The 20570-nt window shown below is 30.0% G+C and overlaps 1 pseudogene; it reads right to left on the bottom strand.

The window, feature by feature from the left end:
- Positions 1–5920: 5920 nt before the first annotated feature.
- Positions 5921–7003, bottom strand: LOC135948983 (uncharacterized; annotated as a pseudogene).
- Between the last annotated feature and the right edge of the window lie 13567 nt (positions 7004–20570).

Consider the following 20570-nt stretch of genomic DNA (forward strand, 5'->3'; position numbering starts at 1 on the left):
TGTGATGGGATGCTCTTCATATTCAAAATTGTTCAAGTTCCCGGCGGAAAGTGAAAGGTATTTGTATTTTCTTATGAATGTGAATTGGGTCCCCTAATTATTAATCATATATGTATTTTTCTCATGCTAACTTTTGCAACTGATAACTAAATGATGCATTGGTTGCACAAATTTGCTTCATTATTGCCAACGATATGCATTAAAAAACGTTTGACGTAAAGCAATAATGGCAAATATGCATGTTCGAAAGCTAAACTTTTAATTTGCTGCAGTGATGCAATCTTACTGCAGTTTACATTTTGACCATTATTCTTAATGAATGTCAAAATATTCCGTGCGATATACGCCAAACGTTTAATTATACATATTAGTTATTAAAGAAACTACCTTAGGGTAACATAAAGACGAGACGTAATTGTCAAAAACCTAACTCTTGGAACACCAAAATACATGTTAGTCAATGTATTTTGTTGTTGCATCAAACATATGATTTGTTGTATTTTTGTTTGAAAAATTGAAGTGTATGTATATTTCTCTATGGAAACTACTTTAACCCAGATATGCCTATTGCTTGAGCTTGATCATTTTAAAAGTACTTTTATATTATTTTGGAAGCAAATGAGAAACAAAAAACAGTGGAATTATAGTTTTTTAAAAATTTATTGAAAAAAAGTGTTTTTTTAAGTTGTCCTATATATAGGATATTGGGGTCACAACAGCAACACTAAAACACAATAATAAAATGTTGACGCATATAACATTCAAGCTACTCTTCATAAATATAAATTCCAAAAAATATAGTATTTATTCACTTGTAAATGTACAAAATTTTACTTTCCGTACAAACGTGATATTTCCATAATAACTGAATATGGGCATTATGAGAATATCAAAAATTAAAAATTTAATAACTCGATCACACAATCTACCTGAGGTATTGATGAGTACTATGTATGTGAACAAAAAAAACGGTACTTTGATAAATGTCACGTATCCTGCAAACAAGAACTATATGTACTACATGTAGGACGTTCGGCATATTTGGGTTAACATTCAATATTTTATTACAATAATTCAATTAACTATTACACAACAAATGTATACACATATATTTTTGTTTCTAGAAGGAGTGAATGGATTAAAATTTTAAAAATTCAAGCTCCAATAGAAACGATGTTTGCCTGCTCAAACCATTTCTCCCCGGCAATGTTTTCCAATAAATGCCTTACAAGATTTGCTCTTCCGAATCAAAATTTGTCCCCACAAGATGAAAATGTACCAAATAAAAAATTATGCACCACAAATATTTTAGATAATAATATAAATAACCTAAATTGTAATTGTGACTTTAGTTATAAAAGTTATATTAAATGTTTAGAAGTTAGAATTAATAGTTTAGTTTCGGAAAATAATAAGTTGAAATCAGAGAATGAAAATTTGAAAAAGGAAAAAGAGTTATTGCAAAGTAAAATCGTTAGCGTTTTTAAGAATAACTCGTCGGGAAATAATTATGTTGTTAATTATAATGAAAATTTAACAAAAAAAATAACATTCTTATTTTGGAAAACGAGGCTTTAAAAGAAGAAATTTTAAATATTTTTGATAAATCTATCTCCATATTAAGTCCAAATTTAAAAATAATTATAAAAAGTGCAATAGAAAATGCTAACAGACCATTGGAAGGAAAAAGGTATGACGCAAAATTAAAAACAGTAGCTTTGTCGACTTAGAACATTGCAAGAGTTTGTTTCGGAGTGGCCCAATTCACCTGGACTAAAAAAAGCCCATCTTAATTTATTAAAGGTAAGGGCAAATGAGTTAACTGACGAACAGAAATTTGTTAGTATTTCATGTGACGAAATGTCACTTAAAATACATATGTATTATGATAGAAAGGCTGACAAAATTGTAGGATTAGAAGATTATGGCGATCAAAACCGAACTTCAAGATCAGCCAATAGTGTAATGGTTTTTATGGTACAAGGGATAGGTGGACAAGCTTGGAAACAGCCAATTTGCTACTACTTTGCACATAACAGTTGTAATGCACAAAACTAAAAAAAAATATTTAATTGATGTTATTGAAGGTCTACAAAGCATTGGTCTTAAACCAGCTCATTTTGTATGCGATCAGGGGACTAATTTTGTGAATTTATTTAAAATTTTAAATATATCAAGAGAAACACCCTATTTCAAAGTTAATTCTAAAAAAATATTTTTAATGCATGATGCTCCGCATTTGATTAAGAGTACTAGGAATTGTTTAGTGAATTATAAAAATTGTGTTTATTTTCAAGACCATGTAGTCAGTTGGAAGGATATTGAATATTTTTATGCCATTGATTCAAAGTTACCAATTCGATGTGCTCCTAAATTAACCGACAATCACATAAATCCTCATAGACTTCAGTACATGAAAGTACGATTAGCCACACAAGTTTTTAGTAAAACCGTGGTAGCGGGGATGAATACACTATACTCATCTGGTCTTATGGATTCATCAAAAGCCCCAACAATGACAATTACATCAGAATACCTCCTATTTTTTAATGACTTATTTGACCTACACAACAGCTCAAATCCAAAAAAGAAGTTTGGTAAAGAATTATATTCCGATTCAGAAATTCAGGTAAATTTATTGCAACATCAAGTGAGAAGATTAAAACTATAAAAATAATTGATAGGGTCATAACATTACCAATAGATTTTCGTTCCTAAATGGCTGGTGTTTAAATAATGAAAGTCTTCGTCAACTGTTCGTTTTATTGAAAGATTGTGGATATAAAGAATTATCCACAAGACGATTATGTCAAGATAACTTAGAGCATTTTTTTGGTCAAATACGGTTCAGGAAACTCTGAGACCGTAACACCTACAATGTTTTCGTGCTTGTTCAAAAAACGATGGGGAATTAACTATGTCAATGTAGTAAAAGAAGGTAATTGTGAAATCCACGATGAGGTCGAATCACCTCAGACAATTTCCAATTCCCTTAATCGTGTTACCGAAGATGCAATTTCAAATGCTTGGAATGATTTGGAAGATACAGAACCAACAAGAAGTTCAGAAGACACTTTACTAGATACATATTTAGATGAAGCGATGTTTATGGGAGACAATGCTTTTACGTATGTGTGTGGCTATTTATATAAAAAATTACGACCAATGCACAAGTGCCTAGTTCCACTACCAATGTTTAAAGAATATTCTTTTTATGATAAATATGCTTTTACACAAGCTAAGGAGTTTGACAAAAATAATCTAGTACGTCCATCAAATGAGTTTGTTTTATATATGAAGAAATTGAACTCTGAGTTTGTTAAACATTTCGATTCCTGCTGTCATATGATTGGAATATCAAAAGTGCTTTATGAGCATTTAAAATGTGTTCCGCAGTATAAGTGCTGCGAAAACATAAATAGTGAAGATTTTACATATCTCTTTATAAGAACTAGAATTTACTTTATTTTGAAATTTTTTAACAGAGATGCAACAACACCAAACTTAAAAAGTAAAGTTTTGAAACTGTCACACATGTAAATTTTTGTAATCTCTTGTCTGTTGTGTAATAAGCTTATTTGATGAGATGTATGTGTTTGTCGTGTACATTAGATAAGCCCTTAAAAAATAGATTTGCTTTGGATGGGTCTTATTTTGTTCATTAGTAGCTAAAACTAACTACATGAACATCGAGTAATAACCAAGTTATTAGCATTTCCCTACGTCATATATTCAAGAAAAACGACACTTTTGTATTATTTACTCACTGTGTTGCATGCAAAAGTTATGTAAACAACTGCACACAGCCTCAAAAGTGAGTAAACAAATAATAAAGTTCTTCAAGGACAAATAATAAAATAATTATCGATCAATTCATCAGTTTTTGCGCACTTCTGAAAAATGTTGAAGTTACACTTAATTCTTATATGTAAGTAAAAATTAAATAACTAGCGATACTGCAATAATATTTATGTCAATAGTATTTGGTAAATTAAAATTGACCCTTCGTCTATTAAAAGTTATAGTTTGTAATAATTATTTGAGAGCACTACGGATATTTAATAATATTATATAATGTATGCGCTATTATTTCAGTTACCCAGAAATTACATTAAGGTTATATGATGCAAAAATTTATACGAATTTCATGATCGTTGAGTTGTTTATAAACATTAAGAATTTGATTAGGACTTAATATTTATTCCAGGAGGATATTTGTAGATGAACCATGTAAAATCAAAGACCTATTTTACCCAATTTCAATTTTGGCAGCAATTCTGTTGTGCGACTTACCACCATTTTCTCAATCTCTGGTTATTTTTTATCGTGGCGATAAACTGACAGTTCTCATACAAAGAAATGTTAATTGGAAGTTTATCGTTAGGAAAAACATTAACCAGATATTGAGAAAATATGGGGGTTAGTCTTGTGATCATTGTAAAAGTTGCAATTTTTAGAATACAATAGATCAAATGGCATTAATTTTTGGTAAAATATTAATTATTTTTAATAAGATTTAATTGTTTTAGATCAAAGTTCAACAACAATTTTTATGAAGTGTGGTTGAGATAAATCGTGGAAAATGAGTAATTATTATTGAAATAGAGCTTCAATAGCTCTTTACTTCTCCAGAATAAAATGAAATACATTTTTTGTATTGTAACATTATTTCGACGAAAACATAGAAAACACATAAATTTTATTTAGGGCTGCATATTTTTGTTTATAAATAAATGCACTGAACAATCATCTAAAATACTTGTGATATTTTCACAATTTTCAACATACATGCACATTTCATGCAAGGACGAATGACCGATAGCTATTGTAAAATAATGAAGCTGTTAAAAGTTTGTTATTTTCAATTTCTTGGTACAGATTTTATTAAAAACCATTATTTTCCATGGACGTTTTTATTGTCATCTATTCCCATATGAAATCAGAATTATTTGTTCAGCCCATTTATGATAAAATAAAAAAATATTTAATTGATACAATTTTAAATTTTCAAAATATTTATATTTTTATTGGTTTATATTTTTATTGTCAAAATTGTATGGTGAACTTACTTGTCTATGTTGAATTCACACAGTACTCGTACATGTGAAGAGAGTAATTATAATTACTTTAAATATATTTCTAACAAAGAATACTAACAAGAAGTGAAACGCTGTCAAAAAAAAACCTAAGTCGGTTCCCTGTAGGAAATGTCAATATTAAAAATGTGTTGAATCGCTATTGATTTTGTCAACAGTACTAGTTTCGAATTATACCCCATACAAGGCTTAGTGCTATAGACATTTAACATGTGCGTGTCATTGAAAATCCACTAGTAACACTATGACTATTGACTTCATATTGACTAGGTACTTCTCATGGATCCATATGGTGACATTAGAACCTGGATTTTCCTAGTACTTTTCTATAACTTATGGAACTTTCCTGTAAGCAATGTCAATAGTAAATATGTGGTGTCATACTAGCAACATTGTCACCAGTTTTTTGGTACTTTTTTTTTAATATTAGGGCCTTCAAGGCGGTACCGAACCAAATGAATTAAATCGTATTCTGTTTTAATGAGAAGTTTATTTAACAAAAATAAAATTAATTAACTAATTCACAGCTCAAATTACATATAAATATTTATATTACATACTATATATGTATGTATGTTAAAAAAAATGTGGCACATTTTTTCAGGGCAGGCTAACCCTTTTTTAATTTTAAAAAATTTTTAATGAGAAGTTTTGTTTAACAAAAATGGAGATAAAAAACTAATTCAGCTCAAACTATAAAATATTAGTCAAAAAATTAAAAATTGAACACATTTTTCACGGCAGGCTAAGTGGGCCTTTTGAATACTTAAATATACTAACTATAACTCTAAATCAGTTAAAAATGTATGAGATATTTCACTAGATTAGTTGCAATTAAGAAAAAAAGTTTCTTCGACAAAAGCCAGGCTGGTTTCTCCATTTTCATTTTCTTTTGTGGTATTATTTCCTTTGATTTTTTCTCTACTGCTTTGCTTGAAAAACTTTTTCTTTTGTCTTTGAAAAGCTGTTCTCAAAGTTTTTTCCGGCGAATCGTTGTTTGTTGATATTATATATATTTATTAAAAAAATACATTTTAATAAAAATATTTGAGAAATTGTATAACAAAAATTTTACCTATTATTGCATTGAATACAGTGCCGTAATCCCGCAGTCTTTCTTTACCGAAAATTCCGTCGACATTAAAATTTAGAATGATGCCTTGTCCAAAAACATAATGTAAATTTCGCTCTACATTTCCAGCAATCAGAGTTCTAATCTGCCGTTTCTACGAAGAAAAAAATAAAAAAGGGAATGTAATAAACTCACTGTTTATTTTTGGAGTTTTGTTTAAGCTTTGATATTTTTACAAATAAAGCTTGAGTGTCTGTAATTCTCATTTACTCTACAGCTTGATTTGTATAATATCTTTAGTTTTTCTAAAGCCTTTTAGGAAAAGGTTTCCTGATGATCTGGCCTAAGCAACCAGTGAAATGCACATAGGAACTAGCTTAGCCCCCAACAATAAATGTCAGTGAATTTATCAATAATTGGGAAATTCAGCACAATTCTTACTATAATAAAAAAAATATATTTTGTTTTCGTTTTAAATTTGTGTGCTTACATATGGATCTGAATGTGAGCCTAAAAGGGAATCAAGTTCTTTTAATTTTTCCACCGTGTTTACTGGAAATATTTGGATAACATTGTCGACGACTGCATTTTGGGAAACCAATCTATCCAGCAAAACTTTGTGCTCAGCTAAAATTTCAATTAAGCTATTTTGTTGTTTTTCTATTATATCCAGCCGTTTTGAGACCTATTGGCAGCAACCGCATTTTGAATTAGCTACGTAAAACAGAAATACAAATCAGTAGAAATTATAGTATGCACTAAAAAGCTTTAAAAACTTACCTTGAGGTGGAAAATATTTCAATTTTCCTTTTGAGAAATTTGCTTGATCAGTCATTTTTCTGGAATGCAGGTGTGCAAAATTGGAATTATTAAAAAATTTGAATTTAATGGTAGGCATACAAATTTAAACTCAAAGTCTTTTATAGAAAACTTTTCTATTTCACCAAAAGCTAAATTTGTTTTGAATATTCCTAACTCGCAGGAATCGACGGGTCCTTCAAAAAAACTTTCTAAATCCAATAATCTACGACCTTCAATAAATATTTCATCATCCTTAAAAATGTGTGCAATTTTTATTGGAATACAGGGTCGGATACTACAAATATTATTAGGTTCTTTTGAAGAAATAAAACAATCTTTCACAAAAACGCCGATAATGCAACCTTTTCCATACTTAGTGACTTATTTTACCCCAAACAATGCTATTTACTATAGACATTTAACATGTGCGTGTCATTGGAAGTCTACTACTGACGATATTACTATTGACTAGGTACTGATTCACTAGTACATTTTAGTAATTCTAATCTACACTTTTGGTACTTTTCTGAAGTAGATGTAAATAATGAAACTGCATATTTTGTTAACATTTGATGTTGTATTAAACAAATTAAAAAACGAAATGGTATGAATTCATAACAGATGGAAGAGTCGTCTTCGTTGACGCTTCGTTGACAATGTCGTTAAAAAGTCACCAAAATTGTCGACAAAACTGGTGACTTGGAGACACTTGTCCCCAGGTTTCCTTCAGGGTGGTGACTGTGTCAATAGTAAATCAGTATAGTTTCACTATTGACACTTCCTGCAGGGTTATTCTATGCCAATACATATAAATAAAATGATACCAATACATCCAAAGAGTTAGGTTTTTTTGACAACCGACTTAGGTTGTTTTTGTTATTATTCTTTGTTAGACAACTTAAAAAAATATAAATCGAAAATAAAAGTTATGAGTAACGTAAAAAAATATTTATTATGAATAACTCTTATAAGGCAACGTAAAAACATAAAAATCAAAAATAAAAGTTATGAGCAACGAAAAAAATATTTATTATGAATAACACTTATTGAAAAGCAAAACTTATTTTCATTGAGAATAACTATTATTTAAAGAAACAAAAATTTATTTCTACAATATAACAGTTATGGCTAAAGTTTTTTAGATATTTCTTATAACAGTTATGTCTCTGTAAAGAAGTACTGTCCTAATATTTATATGATAATTAACTACAGTGTTAATAATTTAGTACAATTAGGATAATGTTGCTAACGGTATGTTAGATATACAGTTCCGGTCCAAATAATAGCACCACAGAACCTTAAAGCAATTAACATGGAAAATATTTTTATTTCCATAGTAATTTTAATTAAATATAATATAAGGTCGTTAATTAATCTCTAATTCTTCTATGAGTAAAGTTTTCTTTAAGAAATATTAACCTTTCAATCAATTATATTGTTACGTTTTAACCTTTTTAAAACGCTGGTTTATTTCCTTTAAATAAACCGGATACTTTTGATTGCAAATAAAAGCCGTTTAGTAGTTTAAAAATTGTAACAACTTTTTATTTATTTAAAATGTACAACAACCACAGAATTAAATAGTCACTCAATGTTTTTTATACACGTTTATAAATTCTCAGAAATACAGACACTTTATAATGTACACGAATTCACTTGAAAAATACAGCACACTTTAAGGCACTCATTTAATGATTATTTGAATAGACGATGATGTTTATTCGAATTATCAGAGACGATAAACTCACTAACGACTGCAACCTCTGCCACTATTTATATACGCCATCTGTGGTGTACTTTCTACAATGTTCTTTAACTGAATATTCGAATTCGAATATACGGTCGCAGCAAACAGCATTGCAACTTACGATCAATGGTCAACTGAAAGCTTTTATTAAATGTTAATAATGCCCACAGATATGTTAAAGTTTGGGCACTTAAAGCATTATACAACTTTAAATCAGCCGTTAAAATCGTTATATTTGAATTCAAGTACAATTTCGTAACACTGCCCCCCGCTTAAGCCTGTTCGTCCCGAATAGGTATAGATTCACTTCTCCCATAGGCAGCTAGTCGTTTCAGATGTTCAATCTTAATACCCGACATCGATCTTCCACATTTCCGTATTCTATAAACCATGTCGTCCAATTTCTTAACTACCCTATGTGGTCCTTTGCAGTGATTCGTTAATTTGGATGACAAATCCTTATTACGTTGTGAGCTATATCTGGTTTTCATTTGGTCATTTTAATTCGTCTCCGAACGAGTTCATGCATTTCTTTTGCTGCTGAAGCACTTTCATCCATCTTGGAACCCGGCCTGATGATCTTTTCACTGCGGGACAGACCAAGCAATCCAACAGGAACCATTCCGCCGCTGCACTGTTTAAAGGGGGCCTCCATTGTTACATGGCCACTTTTCACTTCTGCTGGTTCCAACACCAACAAACCATTGTCTATACAATCCTCCACTTCCTCACGGGCCCATACCAAATCCTCTGACTGCGGTGGCAACCTTTTGTGCTCAACAAAAACTAACTTTCTTACTTGAGACTTGCTCTCATATCAGACGTCAAGGGGTATTTTAACATTTCGCCAATTCATGACTTTTTGTCTCATATCCAAAGTAATCCACAATATCAGCCACAACAAATACATGATTTACGCTAATACCACCAATAGTTAGTTTCACATTAACTTTACCATGGACAGCGGCAGGCTCTCCAGTAGCGGTGCGTAGAATTACATTGCAAATTGGTTCCATCGATTTCTTTACTAAATCTGTTCTGATGATAGACTGCGATGCTCCCGTGTCCATAGTAAGGATGTGCTTCCGACCGTTGATGTACCCACTAGCAGTAAGATTGTTATTTTCCTGCTGCAGTACTGATATGGAGATGGTAGGGCCATCAGGTGTGGGTGTCAGATCCTGTCCCTCAGTGCTAGCTCGCTTTAAAGGTGGCTCCTGTAATGCTTGATGATTCGCCAGCTGGTTATTTCTTGATGCTGAAACATATCCGATTCGCTTTCTTGGTGCTCTGCAGTTTCGCTGAATGTGACCCATTTTCTCACAGTTATAACATTTAACTTTGGCTTTAGTTTGTCTCTTACTTAAAGCCTTTAAAACTGCCTCTTTTAATTCCTTTAATTCGTATAATTTTCAGCGACAACCTCGATTTTCCGCACATTACACATCTGGGGCTTTGAAATTATCTTTGCTGTTTCTTGTACCAGCGCGAATGAGACGGTTTCAAAGAATGATGACTTTGGTGTGGCACATACCGTATATTTTATCTCTGGATCGCGAATACCATTCACAAATGCCTCTATCTTCAAATGTTCCAAAATCGGATGGTCCTCCCCTGGATAAATAAGCTGTAGGAAACGCTCGATTTCCATCGCAAAATCTTGTAGCGTCTCATTGGCATTCTGCACTCTACCACGCAATTCCATTCGGTATAATTCTTTTTTATGTTCGCCACCGTACTTACGTTGTAGCGCCTCCATTATGTCATCATAACAATTTCTGTTGCTCACTGGCACGCTCTCACGCACGCTCTCGTTGTTTACTTTAGAAGTTTCTTGAATTTCAGCTTTAACTTCTTTAAATTTCTCCATCATATGCTGCTTGTTGTTGCGCGGGTAGAAACTTCCATTTCTTCTTTATCCTTGAATTCGTAAGCACCGATGTCAATATCACGCCGCTTGAATTCGTCTATCAGTCTATTCTGCAATTCTGCCTTGTTACCTGCTGTTGGTAGCTCCAACTTACTCAATTCTTTCTTGAGTTGTTCAACTTTTAGTTCTTCAAACTTCATTCTTATTATTTTGCAATCCCACTTCTGACAACAATTGTTACGTTTTAACCTTTTCAAAACGTTTGTTTATTTCCTTTAAATAAACCGGATACTTTTGATTGCAAATAAAAGCCGTTTAGTAGTTTAAAAATTGTAAGAACTCTTTATTTATTTAAAATGTACAACAACCACAGAATTAAATAGTCACTCAATGTTTTTTATACACGTTTATAAATTCTCAGAAATACAGACACTCTATAATGTACACGAATTCACTTGAAAAATACAGCACACTTTAACGCACTCAGTTGATGTTTATTCGAATAGCGTATCTGATAAACTCACTAACGACTACAATCTCTGCCACTATTTATAACAATGCCATCTACATTCTAGATTTCTCTTTAACTGTCTAGAAGTTTCTAATACATACGCCATCTGTGGTGTACTTTCTACAATGTTCTTTAACTGAATATTCGAATATACGGTCGCAGCAAACAGCGTTGCCAACTTGGTCAATGGTCAACTGAAAGCTTTTATTCAATGTTAATAATGCCCACAGATATGTTAAAGTTTGGGCACTGCTATTTGAAAGCATTATGCAACTTTAAATCAGCCGTTAAAATCGTTATATTTGAATTCAAGTACAATTTCGTAACAATATGGTATTTTTGAAAAATAACCAGATTTTGTGCAGTCAAAATAATAGCAACATCTTAAGAAATTGTCAAAAAAATATAGAATATTTATGTTTTCGATTTAAAAAATCGTCATAAAATTATAATTCGTATTAATTTATATCGAAATGAATAAAATTAAAAACAAACAAATTAATTTTACTCTTTTAATTTTTTAGTAACAAAAAAAGTGGTGTATGTGAGTTCTAATTTAAACATACAAATTAGCTTAATTCAGAATAAAACTATTTATAGATATTTAGAAATGGATTTAAAAAACATTGCGTTGAAATAAAAATATAAATTTTTGGTTGCGCTTATCGCTTTTAATCATAACACTCTTGGCCCACCGTTTTGAAAATCAGGCATTTATGTTCTGCAAAGTGGCGACTAGTGTTGCAGTTAGTTGCTGACCATTACAAGAACAAAATTTAAATCCTAGAAAAGTTTCACCAATAACAATATTACATACTCTATTAAAGGTAAAATTTCCAAAGTCGCATTACCATTTTTCAACATTCAAGTACCAAAACACTTTTTGGTCAAATAATTAAACAAATTATATTGTTTGATATCAGACTTCTATAGAACGTCCTCCGAATCCAATTTCAACCAAAATTTAAGATAATATATTCATCTTTTCTTACAAACACACAGATTTTAAAATTGTAGTTTGATCGTGGATTTTCTAATATAACATTCGAAGAATATATTGAATATGTGGAATAAATAATTCAATATTATATGATCAAATGCTTGATAAAATCATACTCAGATATAAATCAAAAAAATTTGGAATGATCTATGGAATGATAAATTGATATAAATTTGGGTTTCAAGCTAAAAGGTCAATGTCGCACAGCACATTGGTTTAGAAACTTTTTTTTTTGGAAATAATTCGGTATCTCGGGAACTATTGGAGATATTATTACAAAATTTCACATGGTTAGAGCTGAGGTGTTTTTGAGGTATTTTGTTATGATATCTTTAACCGTTAAAATTTTACATTAAATCAAATTTTATATTTTTATTCGTGGAAAATCACCATATGAACGTTTTTTTAGTTTTTAAGTTAAATGAAGTCCCAAAATTTTATAAAATTATTTAATTTGCACGTGAAATTTCATTGAAATCGGACTAAGGGTTTAGAAGTTACAGATTTATTTCCCTCTTTTTTTTTCTCATACCACTGTGTGTCGTGGCACAGGATGCGTATTCCCAAACAGAATTTTATTAAAAACTAGCTGACCCGGTGCGCTTCGCCACCCCAATTAGAAGAAAGAAATAGTACTATCAAGTCTCACTTTGTGAATCTAATTGTAAATGTCTAATTTCATATTTCTGGGTCCATTATTATAGAAATTGCAAAATGTGTTCCTAATTTTAAATTTTTAGGTTTATTATTATAAAATAATCAAAAAGTACCATTGCAATAAGGAAATAGTACCATTGATTATCACTTTTAAATTCGCATTCACTAAACCATAACCCGTCAAGTTTGAATTTTAGATTTGTATATCATTTCCTATATTATCAACTAATTTTGTTTCTATAAAACTTAATATTTAATAAATTATCACAAAACCGAAACCGCGGTTTTGAAATTCTTCGATTTTTTGGAAACTCTAGGTCCATTGTTATAGGAAATTCAAAAAAGTACCATTAGAATATATAAAAAGTACCAAAAATCCCCCACTTGTGGTTTCCCACTCACTCGGGTCCATATAAGCTTAATTTCATTGCTTTAGGTTCATTGGTGAAGAAATTACAAAAAGTACCATTCGAATAAAGAAAAAGTACCAAACAATATCCCCCTAGAATTCAAACTCACTTAGGACCATGTATGCTTAATTTCATGTTTTTAAGTCCATTGCTATAGAAAATTAAAAAAAGTACCATTAGAATAAACAAAAAGTACCATGAGGTATCAGCTTGAATTTTCAATCACTTAGGACCATATACGCTTAATTTCATATTTCTAGGTCCATTATATTATAGAAAATTCAAAAAGTACCATTCGAATAAAGAAAAAGTAGCAAAAAGTCTCCCCTTAGAATTCTCACTCTCACTTAGGACCATATATGCTTAACTTCATATTTCTATGTCCATTATTACAGAAAATTCAAAAAGTACCATTAGAATATAGAAAAAGTACCAAAAAGCAGTCACTTGTAGATTCCCACTCACTCCGGTCCATATATGCTTAATTTCATGTCTCTAAGTCCATTGTTAAAGAAAATTCAAAAAAGTACCATTAGAATATAGAAAAAGTACCAAAAAGCCCACACTTGTGGTTTCCCACTCACACGGTTCCATATAAGCTTTATTTCATGTTTCTAGGTTCATTGGTGAAGAAATTACAAAAAGTACCAATCGAAGAAAAAGTACCACAAAGTCTCCCCCTAGAATTCTCACTTACTTAGGACTATATATGCTTAATTTCATGTTTCTAAGTTCATTGTTATAGAAAATTCAAAAAAGTACCAAAAAGTTTCCCCCTAGAATTCTCACTCACCTAGGACCATATATGCTTAATTTCATGTTTCTAAGTCCATAGTTATAGAAAATTCAAAAAAGTACCATTAGAATATAGAAAAAAGTACCAAAAAACCCACACTTGTGGTTTCCCACTCACTCGGTTTATATATAAGCTTTATTTCATGTTCCTAGGTTCATTGCTGAAGAAATTACAAAAAGTACCATTCCAATAAAGAAAAAGTACCAAAAAGTCTCCCCCTAGAATTCTCACTCACTTAGGACCATATATGTTTAATTTCATGTTTCTAAGTCCATTGTTATAGAAATTTCAAAAAAGTACCATTAGAAGAACAAAAAAGTACCTATAGTTCAGTTCACACATTTTGGTACCTAAATATTATCCCCTATTCCTAACACTAACTTCACTCAGATACATATCAACTAACTTTAATGTCGATAACTGAAATAATTTGAAATGTTAAAAGAGTACCATTAGGAGAAAAGTACCAACTTCGCTTTTCTTCCTTGAACACCCCTCAAGTTTGAAATTTAAAAATATTCCATTTTGGCAAAATTGTTTATGCTACAGGCATGTCTCAAAATAATAAAATCTGTGTTAATGTGCCCAAGAATAAATATGTTTTAAAAAAAGTACCAAACTGTTTACCCGGATTTGGCCCAATATACACCTTGGTACTCGAATTCCAAATAACACCCTGTTAGTTAATTTTTGTATGAATCCAGGAACCAACGTTAAAAAAATTATCAAAATTGGCTTAATAATTTCAAATATAATGTATTTTCCCGATTTTATCCCCTTTTTGGTACCTTTTTTATCCCCATTGAGGTGGTACAATTTTATTCAAATAAATTTCTGTAACGTGGTGGGAGCTCATAATAAAATATTCGTATGTCTATGTCAAATTATAGAAAACCATATTTTATGAAAAGTACCAAAAAAAAACACAATTTTTATCCCTTAAGGGTTCGAATTTCCAAAAAGTACCGAACTTATGTTTTTTATTTTTTGATAAGTAAAGAATACGATTTAAAATTTGATTCTATGTTTATTGGTTTAAAAGATACATAGGGTGCCAAAAAAGTACCAAAATACAGTTTTTACCCGTTTTCTCCCCTAAAAGTTTCGAATTTCGAAAAAGTACGAAACACCTGTCAGCTTATTTTTTGAATGGAGTAATATGCAATTTTAAGTTTTTTTGTATCTTTATTAGTTTTTAAGATATAAGGTAACCGAATTTACCCGTTTTTACCGTTTTTTACCCCCTAAACGTTCGAATTTCCAAAAATCCCTTCTTATCGGATCGTTTTGGGGAGGGAGGAACCCACAGTTAAAATTTCAGTCAGTCAGTAACGTTACTCTTTTATATAATAGATAAATGGCCAAGAGTCACAAAAAGGCTAAAAAGAAACCAAAAATATTTAAGAATTTATTTTGGGGAATAAAAAAATATATTTGGCATACAAGTTCGATACAAAATTTTGAAAATTTTAGAATCTTTATGGGTAGGAGGTGGTCGGTCTCTTTTTTGCCAAAAACTACGAAAACAAAAGGCAGCAATATTTTACATTTAATAATAAAGTGTTAAGAACGTTATAAACCATAATAATTGTTACTAAATTAAATTTTGACCGCAACTGTACATAAGAAATTCCAAAATATCTTCGGGTTTTGGAATTTAAAGCTAGCTTTCTTTTTTTTGTATTTATCACTTCTTGCCTAGCAACAGAAGTCTTAAGTTGCAAATTTTACATCCCCTTTTTATATTTTTTAAATAATCCCTAAAACCTTTATAACGTTAACGAAAAATCTCTGGTTTTCTACTTACATACAACAATACATTACAAAGGTAAAGTACCAAACCCAATTGTACATATATTCCTCAATATCAATCAGAGTTTAAAATTACTACTATATTAGTAAACAAATTGCTATATATTTCATAATTTTAAATGAAAACTGCAACAAATATTTAACAAAATAATATTTCATTCCATACATACTAAAAATATAAATACTATTTACGAATTCCACATATGCACAAGCTTCATGGTAGAAATATTTGTCGCAGTTTTTCCAAAAATATTTTGCCTTACAAAATATTTTACGTTGCAGCTAGAAGACAAAATGAAAATTTTTCAATTTTAAATCATTTGCTGCCTAAATAAATATTATATTTATATTTTTGATTAGCAAACAAAATTAAATCGCTTGTGTATAATATACAAAAAATTTACTACAAAAACATCATACATGCAAACAAAGTGCAGCGTGAAAACCATAAACTGCAAACGATATGCGCAGTGAAAAATTCAAACAATGAAAATATGGAAAATGCTAAATGTAGACTGTCAAACCAAACGATGCACAGTGGTATGAGAATAAAAAAAGAGGGAAATAAATCTGTAACTTCTAAACCCTTCGCCGATTTGAATGAAATTTCACATGCGCAAAGAGGAAGTGTAGTTTAAGTTTTGAATTTGAACCTAATGACCCCACCAGGAGCGCGTCCAGGGGTTCCCAAAGTAGGACACATCGGGTATGTTCAATTTTTAAAATGATCCAATTTCTTCGTTTGTGTTATGATTTAAAAAAAATTACACATACAGAATCTCCTCGTATCAATCAATTATCTCTTATAGCTTAGGAGATATTCGCATTTGAAAATTTAATTTTCAACCTTTTTACCCACCCTACACCAGTTTTTTGGTGACCGCGGTTCCAAAAATTCTCCGATTTTATCCATTTTTCTTTTATAGGATTAACAATAGATCTGTATATCAAATAAAGAAAGAAGTGTTTAAAAATCATGACTGAGTCCAAAGTGAATATAAAAAAATTAAAAAAGCGATTTTTCGCAATGTTTTTGGGAAAAAAGTACTTTTATTCTTTTTAAATTATCTAAAAATTTTCTAAGAGGATGTATAATGAATTGGTCCATTCAAAAAATGCCTATTTTTTATGTAAAATTCAAATTTAGGGCAAAAATTCTCAAATCGCATACTCGATATCAAAATATAGTAACCTATTTTAGATGGCCCAATAAGTTCTAAATTATTTTGTAAAGGCTTCCGATAACCCCGCTCCTATTATGGATATTATAGCCAAAAAACAAAAAAATGACATTTTTGGGATTTTTCAAGATTTTTTTGGTAATTGCGGGATACTTGATTACAAATTTCAAAATTTGTTTTTATTTTTCCATTTTAAATAGAAAAATCTACATAACTGTGAAATTTCATTAAAAAATATTCATAAATAAAAATTTTATTTCAATTTGAAAAATTTATATCTATGCTAAATTCAATAAAAAGCATTTTTTGTCATATTTTGTTGCATGTTGCCTATAGGCAACATGCTTTTTTCTACATAATAACATTTTTATGAATGTAAATAACAGTGCTAGGTAAATTCTCAGCGAGTTGTTTAGTTTTCCCTAATTTATTTGACACGTAAAAAACAAATGCATATTCAAATGCATGTAACTTTGGACTAAGTCATGATTTTTAAACACATCTTTCTTTATTTGATATATACAGTGGTGGCCAGGAATTTAAGACAAAAATTGTTTGCTAAATTCCACGTGATTGTCAATTATTTTTTCAAATATTTCCACAAATATGTATGCATGAGGACTGTTTTAACACAAGTGTGTTTTATTCGACTGTGTCAATTCATACATATTCACCACGAACACATAAAATTTTTCTACAACTTGACCAAAAAAATTTTTTTTAATTAAACATATTTTCTCACATTTATATCATTATATTTTTATTATTATAAAATATTCGTACCAAATTTCGTATTTTTAGTTCCATTATTTTAAGTCATATCATGTTATTAACAGCGGATGTTCGCTGAGGTGGGTCAACGTATTTCCACATATCTTTGTCCATATATGTTTTACCGATTTTTCCAAACATTTTTCAGAAACTAGAAACATTAATAATAAATTTCATACCCTTAGAGGTCCTTTTATTTTGGCTCTATCGCACTTAAAATTCAGTTGATAAAAAAAAATCAAATTCAAAATTGGTGGCCACCACTGTAGATCTATTGTTAATCCTATAAAAGAAAAATGGATAAAATCGGAGAATATTTGGAACCGCGTCACCAAAAAAGGGTGGGTAAAAATTTTGAAAATTAAATTTTCAAATGCGAATATCTCCTAAGCTATAAGAGATAATTGATAGCTACGACGAAGTTTTATGTAGTGCTCGACGAGGAGATAGGATCCTTTTAAAAATTGAACATACCCGAGGTGTCCTACCTTGGGAACCCCTGGTCCCGCTCCTGGTGGGGTCATGAGGTCGGCGTAAGGGTTTAGAAGTTACAGATTTATTTCCCTCTTTTTTTATTATCATACCACTGTGCGATGTTGAAAAATGTAAAATACGAAATTGTGCGAAGTCCAAAATTTATAAAATATTTCCGCCACATATATGGAAATATTTCGCCGCATATAGTCACTGAGTAAAAAATGTGGAAAAAAATATGAAGTTGATTTGGGTGTACAAAATAAAAAAATGTATTAAAATGTGTGTTAATAAAGGTATTTATAGAAGGCAATACTGAATATTAGCACTTATCAAATTTAAAATATTATTGAAATCATTCGGTATTTCAAAAAAACATTTATTGTTTACACGATAGTATTACAAATATTTTATTTCTTTGTTGATTGAAATTTTTCTGCAAACTTTATTTTTATTTTATATTTTCTTGAAATTTTTGTTTGCGTTATTTGTTTTTATAAATACATACCCGATACATATGAAAATAAAAAGTTTTTGAATTGTTTTAAACAAATTTTCAATACCGACCGTAAATCAAATACATTAAATACATAAATAAGATTCTGGACAAAGGATAGCGGAGGATATTATTATTGAATTGTTTGATTGATTATTTGATTTTTTAATACGAATTCAAATGTATTCATGCTGGTGGAAATAGGAGTCCAGAAAAATTAGTAAGAAAACAAAATAATTTTGTATTTAAAGCGGTTAAAAAAGGATAGATCATGCAACAACAAAATGTGACAACAACAGCCATGAATACCATGTAATAATAAATAACAGGATCTAAAAAGAAATAAAATGCAATAGCATTTGATGAATAAAATCTATCATATAAAGTGTTGTACATTCAAATGTTTCGTTTAGTAAAATTTAAATTAAAATTTAACAGAATAGAAAATAATTGTGCCAGAACAATTATATATGTAAGATATATGTAAATGCAAAAAAGGCACAGGCATTACACATAGGTCTGGCGACCCACTTTTTTTGACCAAAACTAAAATATTCACTTATATACATAAATTCATACAAATGATACAATTAATAACAAAAAACATACATACATTTTATTAAGTTTTTAATAATTTAACTTTTTTCTATTTTTTTCACTTCCACTCTGCCAAACTCTGAGTAAATCACAATTTTTGAAGTAAAAGTATCCTGAAACAAAAATTGATTTCTTAAAAATAAGCAAAAACAAGCAGAAATTTATGGATGATTCCTAAGCACAAAATATCACTGTAATTTTGTGCGTTTTTAGTTGGTTGAAATCGGTTGAAATTATATAAGTTATATACATTATATAATTATGAGTAAATTATAATTTTTGAAGCAAAAGTTTCCTGAAACAAAAATTGATTTCTTCAAAATAAGCAAAAACTAGCAGAAAGTTATTGATGATTCGTAAGCACAAAATATCACTGTAATTTTGTGCGTTTTTGGTTGGTTGAAATCGGTTGAAATTATATAAGTTATATACTATTTTTTTTTTTTATAAAAAGTTAAAATCACTGATTTTTAGGTTATGAAAGTTTTTTATGTAATTTCTTATTACCATAATTTTTATTGAATATTTCACTATTAAAAATTTAACTACTTTCCATCGTCATTAATATCCATAACTAACTGACTTAAAAAGTTTATTTATTTTCGTGTAATATGTGACTCAAAGAAAAAAAAAATTACACCACGTGTTTCAGTTTACCACTGCACTTAAAACATTGAACTTTCTCCCTTCATAGAATAACGGTTAATTGAAGTTTTTAAAAACAAAATATTTTTTTGTTTATCTGAAGTGTTTGCTATTACATCCTAACAACAAATATAGGAAAAAGAGTTTTGAGTTTTGGCCAAAAAATGTGGTTCGCCAGACCTATGTGCATTAGTACAACAGGAGCAAAAGGAAAGATAGCGAAATCCAAAGAAATCTAAATGCATCATTATCGGGAAAACTTAAAAACCAACTATTTAACATCTAATGTTAATATAACTGTAAACAATCAAGCAATTGAAATTGTAAACCATGCTAAGAATCTTGGTATTATGTTCAACAACACTCTGACGTGGTGAGATCATATTAATTATGTTTGTGGGCGCACATTCTCCATGCTCCGGTCTCTTTGGCACACTAGGGATGCCAATCCCGAAAATCCCGGGATTTTTCGGGATCGGGATTTCCCGAATCCCTGGATTTGTGAAAAAGAATCCCGGGATTTTTCGGGATTAACAATCCCGAAATATTATGAGATTTTTGATATTTTAGGAAGATTTTTGAAGCACCCAAAATACTTAGAAAGCTAAATTTCAGCATATTTATAATACTAATC

Source organism: Calliphora vicina, chromosome 1, assembly GCF_958450345.1.
Source record: "Calliphora vicina chromosome 1, idCalVici1.1, whole genome shotgun sequence".
NCBI classification, from domain to species: Eukaryota; Metazoa; Arthropoda; class Insecta; order Diptera; family Calliphoridae; genus Calliphora; species Calliphora vicina.